Here is a 20,210-nt window from a genome sequence, read left to right on the forward strand (position 1 = left end):
ATGCATGCCGTTATATTAGGAAATCAAATACTTATTTCTTAAAGAATACGTTGTTTAGGACGATTACTTACATTCTCTCGTTACGTTGTTTGTATAGGTTGGCAAGCTGTCTCCTCAGAGATTGGTTTAGGGCGATTCTCTTTCTGATACTATAATATATTGTAAGTTGTTATATTAAATATGTATTTAATATGCACTCTACACCTACAAATACATAACTTCTAGATCGTTTGATTGCCCCACGATCACGTCGGACATAGGGACCTGTATTAAAGGATCTCATAAAAACAACACATATCTCATATACAAATACCATATACCTATACATTAGAAATACCTTATGTTCAGAGAAAGGTGGATGGCGCAAAGGTTTGAATATTATGGATGAAGTCATGTCTTCAGTCCAAAACAAAATAAATAACAATACGGAATTAACATTCTGATCGAAGTGGGTGACAAGTTTGATTTAATTCCAGTAGTTGTAGTTTTCTTTTTGGGGTTTTTCACCAGCAGTTCAGTTGGAAATAAAGAGACTGTCACCTTCTCAAAAAACTTCCAATAGCTTCATGAAGGCGATGGTGCTTTGCTGCTGTGGATAGTATCGCCCTCCTCTATGTAAACAGAGGCTGTTTTGATCAAGGTTTAGTATCAATTCCCTCTGTTCATGTCTTAATATTTTTTTTTGTTAAATAGATTGACACCTCGCCAAGTTTTTTGTTTGTTTTGTTTTTTAAACTTTACATGATTGATATGCAGGTGTCTCGAGAGGCAGCGGATTCACCTCTCCAGTTGACTTATGAGCATCGCTTCTCCTTGAGTCGGGCTGAATCTGCTGCAGCTAAACAGGCTAACTTTGACCATTATTAAGACTTTGGTCAATCTGGGCAGCTTTCGTTCACTCTCTCCTGTCCAAGGCAGTCCCAGATATCCACTCGTTTCGAACAGAGAAATGAATGTATCAAAGTAATTGTGCATTAGACTCGTTGAAATTATTACAATAAGTTTTCAATAAGTGATTCAAAACAACAAAGCGAACGCTTACAGTGTACGCAGAGTTTGAATGAACCGTAAACTGTGGTGAAGTATGTGACCAGGTAAGGACAATGTTTATTCATGTAATGACCACTGATACGGGCGATGTGTCATGTGTTGTGATAAAAAGAGTTGCCAGGTTGCACAGTTCGCATTATTTATGTATGTGTCACTCAATACCTTGGTAAACACCGGGACCTTTGACTCATTGAGCCAGGTGCTAGTCACCAGGTGTACGTAATGATAATTACTTGATTACCAATTTTTGGTTTCCATAGTTAATCATGCTGAGTGTATGTGTTATAGATCTATACTTAAACTTAATGCTACAATGGTGTAGTCATGGGACAAGATCAAATTACTTTCTAAGAGCGATCCTACACGGCACATTACCAGATGGAGAGAACCGGGCTAGAATAAAGTTTAGGCCAAGGGCTAGGACTTCAAGGATTTGCTCCACTTAACAGTTAGCTGACCCAAACTTATTGGCATGAACTGATTTCAAAAAGATTTCTTACAGTTTGCAAGGTCTAAAACGTATGACCTTTTTTTTTTTTTTTAATTATCAACTCACGCTGTCTGTCTGCTACAATTTTATGCACATATTTCTCCCATTATCCATTCTCTGATCAAGTTGAAATATAAAATTTATTCACTGTAACAAACAAAACAATAATCAGTTTAAAAAAAAAAAGTTAATTAATTAATTAGTGGTAATTACGGTGATCGCTTTGTTTGATATAAAAGGGAAATAAATCCTACATTATTATAGACGCGCCTTAAATGCGGAGTTCTTCCCTTTAGATTAGTTTCCAAATCTTGAGATTGAAAATCCCAGTCTTCACCGAGATTTGAACCAAGGACCCCCCCAGGTTCAGAAGCCAAGCGCTTAATCACTCAGCCACCGCGCCTCCTCTCTAGCCACCTGATGTATTGTAATCATATTCTCATCATGTAGATCTCCATAGGTGTATTTCATTTCCTAAATGACACTGGTGTCCAACCTGCTTCTACTATGGGGTTATATAATTTTTTCTAGCATACGTGTCCAAGGCCGACCTTAGATAATGTAAGGCCCAAGGCGAATTAAATTTGGTGACCCTAAATGAAATATAGAAAAAATGTACAGCTAAAAAGATAAATGTACCGAACGCAATAGATTCGAAACAAGGTTGTACTCCAACACTCTCATTAAACACACGTGTCTCTGTTTCTTCTCTAAAAAAAAATTGTTCAAGAATCCTGTGCGAGGCCCCCACCAATCGGATATAGTGTCAAAGGCGGCAACACCTAACAGGAAAAAAAAAAGTTCAAATGTTTAAGAGAACTTAGCCTGTGCAACTACATTATTCTCTCTAAGCAGCCGTTTCGAACAGCCTGATACACAATGGGCCGGATATGACCCACGGGTTTTAATTCTGACACACTGCAATGAAATCTTCCTGTAAGCAGACTCCAAATTGAACATGTAATACAAAACTGAAAACTCCGGCAAAGAAAAAAAAAGTTCTATTTTAAATCATAAGATCAGAAAATACGTTTTCTGTTGTTTCCCTTTTTATTCGCTGGATGACATGACATGATGACTAGAACAGTTTCCAGACATGTGTCAGTCTTATGTCTAGGGTAAAATGATACGGACAGAAAGTTTATCTTTTGTACTTTCCTTAACATCGAGTAGAGAAGGATAATGAAAAAAAAAACAACGAATGGAGTAAAAGTAATTTCCAGACTACTGTCCTCGGGCTATATCCGGCCGGTAAGACCAAGCCGTAGAGCTTTGTCCCATAGAGCTCGATGATTTTTAGTGGCCATAATAATAATAATTACACCATGGCCCGTGTCACCTTCACCTATAACCTAGTCTGTTGGATCGTTGGGACACTACGCAAGATCTGTCAACCGTCTTACTCCATTTCTCTCTGCCGTGGATAGAATTTCATTCACAGACAGGCCTGTCCATTATTCGATGTTGTCTTCCCATCGCTTTTTCCGTCTTCCTCTTCTTCTTTATCCTGGTACTGTTCACTGAAGGAAGGTCTTTGGGAGACCGGAGGACTTTGTAATGCGGTCATAGAGTTTGAGTTTAGGACAGTAATTAGCAGGTCGCCGTGGATTCCAATTGCTGTATTAATCCTGTTTCTAATCTTGTCATTCGAGATGCGGTCTTTGCAAGTGACCCATTTACTTTGATTTGGACTTAGAAGTCTAAGTTTAAGTGGCCCATTTATGGCAATTCGCTATTCTTCCTAAAATCTTTTTCTTGTTTTTACTAGTGGCCCGTCATTTTCTCTAAGTCAAAACTTCACCTTTCTATGAAACAAAGAACTAATTCCTAAATGGTATCACCGCGAAAGCCCCTGTCACCATGCTAAAGTCTTCTTGTTCTACCGACCTCCTGCATGGTCACTTTTGTCTCCCATTCTTTCCCCTTCTCCTTTAGGTTCCAGTCCAGGGCCTGGTGAGCACGTTGCCCTGCCTCATCGTGGCGCTCGCGTGGAAACGACCATTAGAGGAAGTGGTTAGGCTAAATGGGTAGCAACACAAGACTCCCGTGGTGATGCCCACGGGTAGACGAGAGTCAACCCATTGCACGGGCGGAGTTGTAAAAAAGCCCCCACAAACACGTCCCACATCCATGCGCTGTTCCTTAAAGGGACCGTTACATAAATGGCGGGTCTCGCACAGCTAGCTTGGTACAACGAAGGAAAATGGCGGAGGCTCCCGGTGCCCTCGGCCTTCGGCCATGTGCAGCCAAGCATGCGTCGGGGGCCAAAGGCATTGGAAACAGCAATGTTTTATATAGGCATTGACTCGGGTCTCTCTCAAACAGAACTGTGTTCTCACAGGTTTTTTTTTTTTTTTACTGTTTGGCGTCCAAACAGGTTTTTTTTCAAACTTAGAGCTCGAAGAGCCTTCGGCTCAGCTCTTGGACATCAACAAGGTTTGGAAATATCTGTAACATACCCAAATTGTTTTGAAAAAGTAACTTAAACAATTAATGGTCTTGATTTTTAGTTGCGGAACAATAAGTGTTTGCAGTGTACCGTAGCCTTTTTTTTAGACTGCTCCTAACAAACAATTAGATTTCATGACCTAAGAAAGCTTTATTTTTTAAATATTTTTTTTTACACTGCATTTTCATAATTAAGCCAATTACAGTAATCTGATCATTTGCATTTTGAATTATACAATTCATGTTCTATGGTTTTAGTAAGAACTGAATTTAAGAGAAAGAAAAAAGAGAAGAGAAAGCAGAGAGAGAGAGAGAGAGAGAGAGAGAGAGAGAGAGAGAGAGAGAGAGAGAGAGTGAGTGAGTAAATGAATGTTTGGGGGGGGCGATGGAACGGAACTTAAAAAATATCAAAACAACTTTAGAAATGAAAAGAAGAACCACTTCTGAATGAACTAGACAAAACAGTGTCAAGGACGCTAATTTGAAAGATCACTTTTGCCAACTAAAAAATACAATGAATGAATTAATTAATTTAATTAATAAAATTAATTTTTGCTACAATCTGGAATTTAATTCGACCGTGTTTAAAGGTGCTCACATTATTCTAAACATTTTAAAATGCCGGTGCATAACATCGTATCAATACTTCCTGTACCGGTTACACCAAAAAGCATGCAAACTAAACATTTGCCGCCATTTATGAAAAATACCTCATAGCTCTACGTTGTAGGTTATACTGATTGAGGTAATCTACTTTACTTTGACTACAGATTGATTTAGTCTCTGTAGGATTGTAAATGCTCATACTTATATATACACACACATATATATATCCTCTTTGAAGCATTTTAAGAAATATATTTTTTGTTAGTATTTAGTTGTAGAACTTAAGGCTTTCTACCACTATATTTTCACGCTAAGATCTCATGGCTTTATCTTAGAGTCAGTTTATCGCCCTTGCTGTTGTTTTGTTGTAAACTTAACTTCTCTTGCTTCATTAACTGGAGGGCCCAGGCCATGTCTCCAGCAGTTCTCCCTTCGTGCATTTTACATGAGCCGGGAATGTGGCACAAAAAACATTTAAAGCAAATCTCGCTAGAACCGGGTCATCAATATTTCAGTTCGTTCACCCATTTCATTGGCACAAATATTGCAAGTTTTAGTTTGTTCTTTTATCAAGTTTTATTTTTGTTCTTTTATCAAGTTTTTTTTAAATCAAAAAATATTTCAGAATCACCAAGGTCTCTCATTAAGATTTTCATAAATAGCAGGAAAAAAAACTTTAACATGTTATCTTTTTGGTATATCGTATCTGTGTTTGTAATTTTGAATGTTTTAATTTAATGGATAATTGTTGTTCACTTTTGAACTCTGCAGAATCAAATTTTCTAAACTTTTCTGTTTGTAGCTTTTTTTTTTTTTGGTGTTTACATTGAAGTTTATTTTAGCGTCCTTGACAATGTTGAGTTTATTGTGAAAGTCGCCAAAAGTCACAAAAAGTAGTGCTACTAGGACATGGGAGAACATGTCTAGTAGTTCGTGTGTGTATATATTGTAAAAGATCTTGTTCCTGTTGTTTCTTTCAAGCCAGATTAAAACTAAAACTGTTTTTGAAAAAATGCATTCACTTGAAAACTAATTTGAATTAAACTCAGTTATTTGTGTAATAGTGAGCTTCTAACTACTTTGACAGCTCCCTTCTGTGTTTTCTTTATAGAGCTCCTAACGAGAATTTGTCCAGTGAAACTAGTTCTTCATTGATCTCGGTGATGCATTTTGAAACAGTGTATTATTTCCTTCTTGTCCGTGTCGTAGAATACACAGAACTATGTCTGATCAGTTTTCCAGCCATATTCTGTTAATGATCAATTTTCATGAATAAAAGCATTGTTGTGTCATTAAGGCCAACAAATGGCTCAACTAAATCGGCTATGAACCCGAGTGCTCAACATCTGTAGCAGAAAGGTCAAGGTTCTTTTCTGCTATAACTTAAAAAGTTTTATTCTCTTTAACTGGTCGTCCGTCTTGGTTTGTGTCTCTGAAGCCAATCTTGTTCTGTCAACAGATGTAGCCATGGCAACTCAAATCTGTCATGTCAGCGTTAGTGAAAGAGAGTTGAGAGATCTATTTATCATTTGTACAAATATCTCAGCCAGTTTGCAGAAGATCGGATTCTAAGAAAAACGAAATGCTTTATGAAAAATTCTGAGTCTGCTAGCGTGCCATTACGGTGGGGTTTTTGTATGTATAGCGAAAAGTTTAGATACATGATTTTAGGAATGACATGTCATACTTTACAAAAGAACATGTGGATGGTGAATAATTACAGTCAGGGTCATCTCTCTTCCTCCGTATTCTCCTCTCTCTCTCTCTGTCTCTCTCTTATTGTACATATCTACAAAGACATTATTAAAGGCAATGAATAGTAACTAAACGATGTAACGACTCTTACTTTGGTAAGGAAACTATTTCACAATCTCAAGGTACTGGTAAAGAGGAAAAAGACACTAAATAAATTTTAACTCTTTTATAGACCGTTTTATAAGAAGGCGAGGCCGAACTACATGAGAAGTCATGAGGGCGCGACTCCCTAACCAATAGGGAGAGGGTGAAGCGATTCAAATTATTTTACAGTGGTAGAATTAAAAACTTGTCTGTTGATTGTAGTTACCGGTACCAATCAAATTTTGAATATCAGCCCAGCTTCGTACCTTCTACTAATAAGGATCTTTTAAAATGTTTACCTTTTTGTGTTGACTTGGGCTTTAATTACTACGGGAAGACAACACTTGCTGAGAACGAAGGAAAACGCTTGAAGGAGCTAACCACGCTTCAACAGACCACATTGCTGGATGGATAGGGAGCCTGATGCCTCTCTAATATCATCTCCAGAAAGAACGTTTTCGGTTATACAAAACAGTCTAAAATTATGTACATAGCACTATTGTGACCACAAAAAAAAAACATTTAGTGGGCGGGGGCGCCAAGGGTAAAAGTTTGAGAAACACTGCCTCGAATGTATCTCACACTTTAGATACAGCCAGTTTACCTCTTGAATTTTATTTTACCTTCAAACTTCTTTCTACTAGAAATTTTACATGATAGACTTAAGGAAAATGAGTTTCTAAAGCTCAGAAATGCTGAAAAATGCTTGGTGCCCTGGGCTTCGCCCCGGACCTCGATAGATGATATTTAAACTCTCCCCGAGACCAGTAGTTGACTAAGGTTGCAGCAAACGTATATTTTCCCCTTTAGGTGGTAGTTAAAGTTTGAGGGGGGGGGGTGACACCCTGAACTAACCGCACCTGGTGACACCGACCCTAGTGACGCCACTGAGTTTACGTATATCTTAGTGAAAAAAAATATACTAGCTCTTTGGCCACACATGGAAAACTATTGTATGACCGTTATAATTTGTTCTAAACCCATTAGTCTTGAAGTTAATTTGGTCTATATTGAACTGGCGTCAATGGGAATTCCCGCATGTATTCTGATCAGGTAATCTACATCTTGCCCGTAGTCCACTCATTGTTTAAATCTGGGTCTATAATCACCTAACCAAATTTTGAAATACTTCGAGCAGATTTATACATGGGCGTAACCAGAATTGAATCGGGGTTGTGGGGGGGGGGGCGGGGAATTGATTGGGATTTTTTTTCTATAATTCATTAGTTATTAAAATAGCTGTTACATAGAGTCATCAGCTTTATAAAGGAGAGTTTTTTTTAATTTTTTTTTGTTACTTGTTTATTACATGAATGGTGCTCTTTGTTTCTGAACTGGCTTTATTAAAGGTCACCTTACTTCATCTAGCGTGTCGGATATGACCAACTTCCTGTTCATGGCCGCCACAGGGGCTTTTATCAACACATTCATCTGGTAGCCAGTTGTTGATCAAATATAAACTCATGGCGAGGGGAGTTGTTCTTCTGGACCCTTTGACATCCTGTCGCCACACAACATTGCCACACGCAAGCCCATGTACAGGGGAGACTACCGATAATATCTTTGTAGCGATGGGAATTGAATCATTTTTTCCCCTGGTTGACTTAACTTAAAGTTTTATTAGTTGAATCAATGGTACTTTAAATTTAAACGTTTTAGTGCCTGTCGCTAAGTGATCAACTGCAGCCAGGTTCATTGTAATTTTGTTTCGAACTATAAGATGCAGTCTGCTATCGCCAAGTTACATTAGCATTATGTATATCAAACTGTATATGAAGTGGTTGCTATAGTACATACCACCGCAAAAGGCAAATTAAAACACGAACGAAAATTATAACAATTTATTATAAAACAAATGTCTTCAAGTATGAAGAATCAAAAGGAGTGATTTATTTAGCAAATTTAGGCAGACCCAAAATATCTGACCTACTTATTTTATCACTTCTCACTTAGACAAAGCAAAATCATTAAAACTGTTCCTTAAAATGTCAGTTTTTTATATTATAGAAGCAGAAATGATACGTTGATATATCAAAATATGAAATTAAATATTTGCATAAATTTTTTTGCGGCCCCCGAAAGGGGAATAGACGCTATTAGCTTTGTGTGGTCTGTCCATCCGTCCGTCCCGTTTAGATCTCGTAAACTAGAAAATATATTGAAAATGCGACATTATGATATTTTAAACCATTCAAAGTTCTGATGCAACAGCTACTTTTTTCTTTTCTGAAATTGAAAAATTTAATTTTTAAAATTAACTATGCAAGCAGTTTTTTTTTTTCATAAAATTACCCCATTTTTACAACTATTCACTAATATTAGTAACAAACATGGGAGGCTTTTTAGTAAGGGCGACCACCATTCACCATACTTGTAACTCATTTATGCGAACGATTTTAGATTTTTTGTCAAAATAATTTTTTATACAATTGTATTGGTAAGTTAAGTAGGTTCTGTCATAGTAACTTCTAGATTTACTAAAAGAAATGTTTACTTTTATTTTTGAAGTGAGAAAAAATCTATTTAATACACATATAAGTGGAACATAATTTAAAACAGCAATTAATAAGTAGTTTTTTATATTATCGCATAGATACCAACACTGCTAAGCAAATATGAAACACTGAACTAAAGGAAGGGATAATTGTTTTTTACGGAATGTTGTGTAATTCTTGAAGCCTTGAATATGAGATTAACCCTTTACAGAACAATTAGATCAATTAGATAATTATTATATGACATCAGTTAGGCACCTATCCCTTGGTCTGCTGGACCGCTAGGGCACCACCATACAAGTTCTGTCAAATCTTCTTTCTTCATTCTTCTCTGTCATTTTGCTTTGATAGAATTTTGTTCTGATATTCTTTCTGAAAATATTGAAACCTGTCTTTTTTACCTGCCTGGGTGGACTACTTCGGAGGCCGATTATGAGTTTGTATTCCCACACAAAATGTCTTTGTAACCTTGTTTAAATGTTTGTCTAGAAAAACCTTAATTTTTAAATAAAATAGATTTTTTACGTTTAAATGCATAAATTTTAATGAATGTGATTTAACCCTTTCAATACGGTCAATAGAAGAAAGCTCATTTTAGATACCCCCGGTATGTATTACTTTAAGAAAAAACACAATTTTTGGAGAGAGAGAGAGAGAATGGGTGAGTAATTAAATGAGAATTAAATAATATATAAAGAGTGAAAGGAATGTAAGAGAGAGAGAGAAAGGAGAAAGAGAGAGAGAAAAAGAGAGAGAGAGAGAGGGAGAGAGAGTGAGAAAGAGAAAGAGAGAGAAACATAGAGGAGAGAAAGGTAATAATGAGAAAAATAAATTAAACTAAAAATGTGACAGACAGTAAAAATAAATGATATGCTTTCAATATAAAACCAGTCCTCGATGTCACATTAAAACTTGTAGAATGTTTGTACAATGTTGACATCTTCATATAATACTGAGCAGCTTTTCTTTTTCAATAATGAATCTGAAATGAAAAGTTTGACGGATAGCAATCTCAGTTGACTTTAGAATAACTTCCATCCACTTGAAATAGATTGTAAAAAAAACAAAAACATTATCAAACAACTTAAAGCTTCATACTTCGCACTAGTTTGATTTGATATCAGTAGACCCCATATTACATTTCCGTATTTTTTATGGCCCGCCAAAATTTTCAATATAACTATTTGGCCCACTCCCAGAAAAGTTTGACCATCACTGGTCTGTACAGTTTAGATCTGGATCGGATGGTACCACCATACTACCACAGCAACAGAGATAGCGGCCATTACAGACACGACTCTAGCGCCTTTGGTATGTGCGTGTGGGAATGGGGGGGTGCGTGGGGTAGAGGTGTTGGGTGTACTTGAGAGGTGACCTTGGATGGGGGGTCGTCTCCTCTCTGACACTTGATCGATAGCAGCCTTATGACGTCAATAATAGAGACATGTATCGTTGGGCTCACACATTCATACACGGGGAGGAGTGGGGGGTATAGTGAGGGAAATGAAAGAGTGAGAGAGAGAGAGAAATGTCACCCTTAGAGCCGGCAGTAACATTCAAGAAACTCAGAATGATAGAATGAAGAACAACAAGACAAGGGCAACGTAAAGAAAAAAAGGTCAAGTTGCCTTTTCAGACCTTACTGTCAATGAGGTAGATGATATTAATCTCATCTGGTCAGCGGTTAACGAGGATGTCATGAGGCCAGCATACCGACTTAAATTTTTGACTTCTTAGGTCAGGTAGCCATTAGAGCTGTCTAGACAGGGATATATTAAATGGACCGAAATGCTAGATACCTTTTTTAAAACAGATATTCGAACTCATAAACACTTGGTTATAAAAAAGCATACACTGCTACTTATTCATAGAATAATTTTAAGCAACGATTTCCAAGGTAAGACTAAATACAAGGTTGTTATACTTGATGCAGATCAACAGCAACACCTGACCGTTACACATTCCAGTTAGTATTGTTTACAGTCCAAATGTACAACAGTAAATCATTTTCTTATGTTAGTGCGCCTCTATTAATGTTATCCAGGGTAGGTACGAGGGGGCGCGGGGGTCGAATGGTTGGGCGCTTAGGTGCTTGTCACTTAATACCCTGCTCGTTAACCGTTGTCCAAAGATACAGATGTGCCTAACATCATCTGCCTTATAGATCTCAAGATATGAAAGAGAAAATTTATTAACTAATATACTGAACGTGTGATTACATACAAACACAATGTTCTTAAAATACATTTGAAAAGATTTCAAACAAGTAGTCAAGCTTGTGAATATCTTTCTAAACTGCTTTTCTAACAAATATTTTAAAAACTATTTTTTGTATTAAACATTTTTTTACAAAGCTTATATCAACTCATTCTTGCTCGTCTGTCTGGTAAAAGTTTGTACACGTCATTTCTACAAGACCATATCTCGGAGCAAGCTGAAATTTTGCAGTTATTTCTTTTATAGGACAACACAAGAATCAATAAAAAGAAATTAACCAATTAGTTGATTAACTATTGTTAATTAATCAAATTGTTTTGTATCTCGAACAAGGGAAAGAAATTTCCTTGACTGATAAAGTGGTATAAGTTGAATTAGTCCCTTTTATTGTTTGTAGAAAAAAATACCTATAAATTACTATAAAACGTATAAAACCTATTTTCATAAATGGTTACCGTATAGGCTTGAGGAGACTGAGCAACCCTTAGCTTACCTTTTTCATAAATACATTTAGAAAGCGATCACCCAGATACTTCCTTCTTTCTCTCCCCCCCCCCCCCCCCCTTTTACCTCTTTCCAATAGTCCAGGCAAGTGTCAGGATCAGAGCGTATTGAGAAAGCTAAAAGTATGAATATACCCAAATCAAAAACAATTGGTAAAAATATTTCTACTCACACAGATTTATCATTAGTCTTGCTCTATAACAAATTTAATTACAAGACTGATCCAGACTAATTGATACAACTACACTAAACATAAGCTTTTTTTCTTTGTTTGTTTGTTGTTATTTGTTTTGCCTTGAATAATTGACAAAGACATAAATCATCTGTTGGTTTATAACTTATTTAAAAACTACTGAAGTCTGACAACTAATGTCCAGACAAAGTTGGTTACAGTATTACACGTGTTGGAGTTGTTTTATGGTCAATTGGATCTTATCCAAAGGTATAAGACATAAAGAATAGACCTACTCTATTCCTGTTTTTGTTTTAAAATTCTGTCATCGGGGCTTCTTCCTGGTGAGTAGCCTGTTCATTTATTGCTTATGCTGTACATCCTCCTTGAGGAAATGTTTCGCTGAAAAACAACGTGTCATTTGTTTAGGTCGAACGTCTACAGACAGAACATAATTATAGGCCATTGAAAATAAGTAATAAATTTATAACTCATTATTCTACGGTCTAACTTTATGCTCCCACCAGAGGCGTAGTGAGGGGTCAGGGGGAGGGGCACGAGACCCCGGGCGTCACCTTGGGGTGGGGGCGTCACACGCAGAGGCGCCAAAAATATAAAAATTAGTGTAGATATTTTAGTTAGGTTATTAGAATTATTATTAAGTACTATTTACCTATGAGCCTATATTTTTGTGATGTTCATAGGAAATGGGGGAGGGGCGCCAATAAAGTTTCTTGCCCCGGGCGCACGTTTTGCTCACTACCCCTCTTGCTCCCACTAAAAATAATTTTTTAAAAATGTATTTAAAATGACGTTTGTTACGGATGAAGATAGATAGATAGAGAGAGAGAGACAAAGAGATAAACGGCGTATTTCTCTATGCGTGAAGGTATGAATAGACAGACTTGAGGCATCTTACGAGGCTTGTCACTGACGTGCCAGAGACCACGACATCGATAATGTAAAGCCTTTGTCGCTTTGTTCTGCGCGTGGCGTGGCCATCTAAACCATATTTAACCGAACTAAATAACTTTTGTTTGGATATCTACGCATCCATCCCAACATCCCTCAATGTAACTTCTTGTTTAATTGTACTTGTATCTGAGCGCCATTTCTGCCTTTCCCATATTTCTTCCCGTGTGCATAACTATGTATGCGCCCCTGTATGGCATGTCTATCCCTATGTCTATGTTCTTATTTATTTGTAATGTCTAGTTCACCTTTCTTCTGGTCTGTGTTTTTCTGTCTTTAAATGGCATACACATAACGCTACCGTATCATCCTCCTTACGACTTAAACTAAATGTCAACTATTCATCTACACCAGGGCCGGACTTAGGCTTGGGAAATCTGGTTAGCCGCCTAGGGCTTCCGATAGGTGGGGGTCTCGCATAAGACTAAAAATATTGTTTTTTTACATAAAAAAAAATAACAACAGCGAAAATTGTATCAAATCTCAAAAATCGCAAGTCTCTATTGCTCTATATCTGCTAGACTACCCAGACTAGTGAAAGTGTCGCGAGTCTGGTGCATCAAAGAACAAACGTAAAGCGGATAGTTTTAGAGGAATTGGCCAACAATTTGGTTCATTTGCTGGAAGGGAAGTCATGAACACAGTTACGGGAGATTCATGTACATTCGCGCGATGCAGAGGGGAGTCAACATACATAGCTTCGATTGGAGGGATCTAGGCTTATGGTCATCAGTAATAAATAAGGTTGGAAGCATATTGAATGATATAGATATGTTTGAAATAAATTGCGTGATTTTAGTTTTTTCTTGTTTATTTTAAATTTTCATTGGGGGTCACCAAATTCACTTCCACTTACCTAAGGACCGGCCCTGTCTTCACCATTATCACTGATCGTTTATAGGTCTCTGTATCTTCTACTACATAACTTACAATACCTTAGAAGATGTATTTGTTTAAAATTTAAAGTTGTATTCTTGGTTCTAACGTCAGTGAATGTCACTGAATTACTTGTCCCTTAATTTACTTTCTTGAAGACAGCAGGAGGCCAGTCGTCAAATAACGCTTCATTGGACGGCCTCCTGTCAGCCATTTTCAATTTCAGCCTTCCTTTATTTCTTCACCTAAGCATACTCCTGGTCTCGACACGAGATAACCTTGAATAGCCTCCCTTGATCGACCTGTTTGCTCTAGCCTTGCCTTCTCCATTATGTTCGGCTCAACACTTCCATTCTAATTTTATCTGACCGTTAAATTCAACATTTTTTTTTTGTCTGTTCATTAGACGTTATTATATTTATTTTAATGTCTTGAACGTTACGAAACTGAATAAAATAAGCAAAAGTAAAATGTTTATAATGAGAGAGGAGGTGCGGTGGCTGAGTGGTTATGTGCTTAGCTTCCGTACCTGAGGTCCTAGGTTTGCGGCTGAATCCCCACTACTCTAATGGATACCTGACTATAGCTGAGGAAAGTAAAGGCGATTGGTCGTTGTGCTGGCTACATGATACCCTGCTCGTTAACCGTTAGCCAAAGAATCAGATGACCTTAACGTCATCTGCCCTATAGATCGCATGGTCTGAAAGGGAACTATACTCTAAGTCTAAACAGAGAAGTATTATTTAGCGGCACACGAAAGGGAAATAGCCGCTTTTTGTTTTGTGTGGTCTGTCAGCCCGTTTGTCCCGTTTAGATCTCATAAACTAGAACCGACATTGAAAATCCGATATCATGATATTTTAGATCTTTCACAGTTTTGATGCAACCACAATTTTTTTGTTTTGTTTTCTGAAAGCGAACAATTTAATTTTTAAAATCAACTTTGCATGCCCTTTAAAAAAAAAAAACATTTTTACTACTATTCACTATTAATAGTAAAAACACGGTGACTATTTAGTAAGGGATAAACTAGCAGGAGCGCTCTATTATGACCATTGAGCTAGAGAAAGGATTTCACCCATTGACCACGCATGAGAGACAGACATTTCACTTGTCCGAAGGTTTCCCATCAACCACCTGGATCATATCCATGTAGTGTAGGACACGGCTCCTTCAGCCACCCCGGTACTCCTCCTTTCCGGCGAGGCCGGAAGCCGAGCCCACGAGAAATTTATCTGTAGTCCTACACTGTACTGCGTGGGTAAAGGGACGAAGTTATTTCCAAGTTTAATGCTTGTTCGTTAGATCATGCTCCTGGAAGCCCTCTGTTAGCACGTCTGACTTCCCAAGCAGACGTTTTCACGAGGGCCCTGAAAAGTTACCATCTTCATCTCTAGTCACGCTGTACTCTTACACTAGAATTTTGAAAGGGTAATATGAACCTCCTATCTTTCACCTAAACTGTAGTTTGATGAGAAGGATTCGCTATTTTTGAAACGACTTCGTTTTGAGATAACATAGGGTCTTTCTATTTTTGTTGATGAGTTCATGGAAAGATTAAGGTAATGGGGAAAGAATTACGACTTGTACATCCAGATCTAGTCTACATGCTATAAGGCTTGTCTTCTCTTGTTCTTCATTCCTAAGGGGATATACAGGAATAAGATTCAGTATAGGATAACATTACATATATGTTATTTTGTTTGTGAATGGGAGAGAGAGAGAGAGAGAAAGAAGAGAGAGAGAGAGAGAGAGAGAAAGAAGGTGGATAGAAGCACAGAGAAATTAGCTAATTGCCGATCGAGGCTTGTAAAGAGATCACGTTGTCTTTGACCCCCTCAGGACATCCCGTCATGCCCATCTCCCAGCCACATTGAATGGGTTCAGGGGCCGCTTGAATGCAAGCTGGGATTGGGGCCAAATGATACTGGCACTACGGAAGTAATACTATAGGACACGCACCGCTCTAGGGCCCGATGCAATCTCAAAACGTTTGTTCACGACAAGTTAATGTGGAAATGTATTGGGTGAAAGCATTCCGTTAATACATATGTGAATAATTATAACAATAATAGTAATAAATAATCTCTCACCTCACTAGAGATGTAATGCGTCTAGTAGGACGACGGGAGATTAAACTCTGAAAAGTTTATGCGGATTTGCTAATGGGAAAAGGTGACAAAAACTGGCCTAAACAAAGAAATCCTTACTCTTAACTCAGCGGTGCTCAAACCTTTTCGGAGCGAGAGTCGTATCCATTTCTAGCACGCATGTCATGGGCCACAATAACCTAACAAATTGAGTCTAGTAGAATAAAGCCTCATTACTCCATTATGCAATCTGGATAGAAGTCTGGAAAGGCCGGATAATTCCGCGTAGTAAGGTGAATATGGCCCGCGGCTCGTGGTGCATCACTTCTAATATCAATAGAAACCCTTCTTTGAAGGTTCCGACTTTTGCTTCTTATTGAAATTTGAGTGTAAAAGTCGGATATCGAACTGAAAGAAGAATCAAAGCTTGTAGAAAAAATGCTACAGAAAAATTCTAACCTGACAAAGAAGACAAATGAGTTTGTATTTTTACGAGTCTGACTGGCCAAAAGGAAGTACTCCTCAATATTGTGAAGACAAGTGATAGGATCATAGCGCATGGAGAAAACTAAATCATGAAATAGCGGTAAACAAAAACAATTGATAAAAATATTTGTAATCGCAAAGATTTATTGTTGTTGGTCTAGGTCTATTAAAATTTTAATTCTATGACTGATCCAAACTAATTGATTTAATTACACTTCGTAGAAGATTTCTTTTTTGAGTATTTTAAAAAAATGTTTTTTTTGTTTTATTCATATTTCTAACACTCTAAAAAAAACCTCTCACAAGTCTTATATCTTTGTGTGTCTTGGTATATGTGTTTGTGTTCAAAGGTATGAGTGTGTGTATCAGGAACTAGTGGGATGTGTTTGCCCCATGAGATTAGAACCACAAAGACTTAAATTGAGTTTCCTGTGACCCTTCTTCTTGTTAGATTAACACCCTGTGGTGTCCCCCAGCGACTTGCCTTCCACTCTGACCTGGTCTCCCTCCTACCGCCCCCCTCACCCCACCGTCATTTATTGCTTCGCGGCTAACCCTTCCATCAATATCTCTACAATGCAGCGTCGGCGTCGTGGTTGGTAACTGTGACTGGATCTCTCCGCCCTATAAAAAACACATTGGATCGTTTTCAAAATAAATTTGGCAGGTCAATGTCATAGTAGGTCGTAACACATATTATTAAAGAAAAAAACTATAAAAAGCTAGTTTTTACAAAGCTTTTATCAAAATTGTCTCTCTGTCTAGTAAAAAAGTTTGTACACGTTATTTCTCCTACACCCAATCTCGTAACAAGTTGAAATTTCGCCCAATTATTTCTTGTACCTGACAAAACAAGGATCATTAAAAAAATAGTTAATTAACTATTGGCAAATAATTATTCTATTTGGTATATATATATATATATAGCTTCTTCTTCGTGGTCGAAGATGAGCACATTTCTTATTTCCTATGGACTCGAAGGTAGCTGTAAAGTCCAATCCTCGCTTTAAAAATCCGGCCGCATATGTGGCATGTTTGGTATCGAACAAGGGAAAGACATCGTACTTGACAGATGTGGTGGGAGCCTGATAGGTAGACCAACTGCCACGCGATGTTTAAATTATAGCTCAAATAATTATTCCTTTTATTTAGTTGGCAAAAGTGAACTCGACATTGTCCTTGACCTTGCTGCGTCATTCGTGAAAATCTCCAACACAGAGCAGACTCAGTCATTACTAAACAGTAAAATATACTCTTCTTTAGACTGAGTCAAAAGTGTCACATGGAAGGGTAAAAAAAAATATTTGATTAGCTGGGATTTCTTTCCACTCTATTCTAAAAATAACTCATCCGTATTTCCAGAGACTATCATACAAGCAAGCAAATTCTATCTCATCTATTTATCTCAGAATCGTCTGAGATTCTAGTGTTTTACACCAGATCAATTTATATACACGATATATATATATATATATACACAATTAAAGGCGATGCAAATCTTTTGTTGCAAATATTTAGGAAGCAGACATTTAAGTGCGTGATTCTTTCTTTTAGTACTAGCAAGGCTCCCAATGGGAGGCATACACCTACGGTTGTTATAAGATATAGGAAGAATAGCAATGTAAAAGGGAACACTGTCTGGTTTTAGATTTACCAGGGTTTTGACGTCAATAATATCTATCTATCTATCTATCTATCTATCTATCTATCTATCTATCTATCTATCTATCTATCTATCTGTCTGTCTGTCTGTCTATTTGTCTATCTATGTACCATTTTATTTCGTGTGATTCTAGTATATAATTTTAAAAAGTAGGATTTTTTGTTTCAAGATTTAAAAACTGACTATTACTTCTCTCAATATATATATTTATTGGTCCCGTTTATATGGTATAGGGACCAAATGTTGATTTCCGCGAGATGGATGTGCCACTAAATGAAAGTGTCCAATGTGGTCTGTGAATATTTTATACTTCTTGCCTCTTCTTTGTAGTGAAGTTCTTGTAATGCCTTTAGGGTCAAACCTGTCCTAGCGATAATGGTTTCTTTGACTATTGAAGTCAGTTCGATGTAGAATCAATACGCACTGGCGCTGATGGTAGGAGATGTGTATGTGTGTGTGTGTGTGTGTGAGTAATGTGTGGTTGGTGTTTGTGAGTAATTTGTGGTCTGTGTGTGTGTGTGTGTGTGCCTCAGCTTTTAGTAGAAAAAAAAATGTTTGTAGAAAGTAGACTTTGAAAACATAGGCCCTGAGTGTTACTATTGATGTAAGATAATTAGCAATAGCCTTTTCTTAGAGATGAACCGATTAAGAGAAAACAAGGCTATGTATCATACAACTTTTTCTTTTCAAATATGAACGAAATAATACAATTTTCAATACTAGGAAATAATCACGTTACTCCCTTGACCTTCCTCTCGACCACCCTTGGATCACCGAGTGTGTAGAGAGTGCTGGGGCGGTAGTAAGTCATTTTTTACTTAGTGAAGCATCTTTCACCTATTATTGTGACCTCTGTTTTATATCATTAGGCATCGTCGACATTGGGAAGATCCTTTTCAATTCTCTCGCCATGTACCCATTATAGGTGTGTCCTCCCAAGTTAAGATCAAATCGCTTTAAGAATTCGAACCCCTGACCCTCCTAAGAAATTTCTTCACAGCTTCTCCACCTGTCAATATACCAAGACAGATTTCATAAAAAAGAATAAAAAGCCCATAAAAATTGAACTACTTATGTGAATGAAATGTGCCTCGAGTCGTCCCCCCTTGAAATAATTGCTCTTTGCTCTTTTGGAAAAGTGCCAAGGGACTTCGATTTATCCAGCCATGACGTGAAGTCTAAGGCTGCGTGCTCACTGCACGGACAGGTTGGCATGCACTCTATAGTCTATACGATGATATTTAATGATAATGCTATTAAATTTACATTAATTAAAGGAGTGTATAAAAGTATAGCCCTTTATACTATACAGATTTGCAGTAGGTCTATGGCTATATAGGTAACTAGTTCACAGATGTCAATGTACTATTATTTTGGTACTAAGGAAAATGTTTTAAGCATAAGCCTTTATTGCCTTGGGAAACTATTGAACTGAAACATCTTACATGAGATACATTTTTGTTAAGTATTCACACACAACAAACATATATAAGTTCCTTTGTAAGCTTCATCCAAATAAATGTTTTAAATTGCTTAAAGAATTATGTAACAAAATGAAGATATATATGTCAAGTACCTACACACGAAGTCTATTTTTATGAGACATCAAATACAATTATCTTTCCCAATGTCTACTTTTATGAAGCATAAACAATTATGGTTCTCAATGTATTGTTGATCCGTTGTTTTAATATAAAGTTGTCATTAAATAATGCGTTTTTTTAAATGCATTTCATTGTATTACTTTTTAAATATTCATGTTCAATTAACCAAAACAAAATTGAATAGCGTCGTCCATAATGTCTCATAATGCCCGTGCAACCAGCACAGCGCTACACATATATATATCTCCCTCTCTCTCTCTCTCTCTCTCTCTCTCTCTCTCTCTCTTTCTCTGTGCTTCCCGTACCTTTCTGTGTGAACGCAGCCTCAGTTCCAGCCTGAACTTACTTCTGTCGTGGCCTACTTTAATTGTCATTTAAGGACCGACAGCTCGTGAGTTCCAATCGCCTTAAGTCCTGTTTGTTCTAGGACTCGGAGTGACCGTTCTTTCTACCCGGACCTGGCGCTCTGATTATTTGTGATTATAGCGAGATGTGAAGTGTGTTTAGACTTGTTTTGTTATGTGGAGCACTCTGATGTTTAGGATCATTTCCTGGAATTCAATGAATTTGTCGTTTTATTTTGTTATGATCTTCTTGAGAAGAATGTTTCCTTTAAACATTGTATTTTTTTTAAAGCAGAATATATAAAGTAGACAATTATTAGTTTAACATTTGTTTGAAAAATGTATTTATGTATT

At 37.1% G+C, this 20,210-nt stretch overlaps 1 protein-coding gene across 13 annotated transcripts in view; it reads left to right on the plus strand.

The window, feature by feature from the left end:
• Positions 1 to 20,210, plus strand: part of LOC106073892 (abnormal spindle-like microcephaly-associated protein homolog) — a 122,446-nt gene that overhangs the window by 79,714 nt on the left and 22,522 nt on the right. The gene's annotated exons all lie outside the window — the stretch shown is intronic.

Source organism: Biomphalaria glabrata, chromosome 14 (genome assembly GCF_947242115.1).
Source record: "Biomphalaria glabrata chromosome 14, xgBioGlab47.1, whole genome shotgun sequence".
NCBI lineage: Eukaryota > Metazoa > Mollusca > Gastropoda > Planorbidae > Biomphalaria > Biomphalaria glabrata.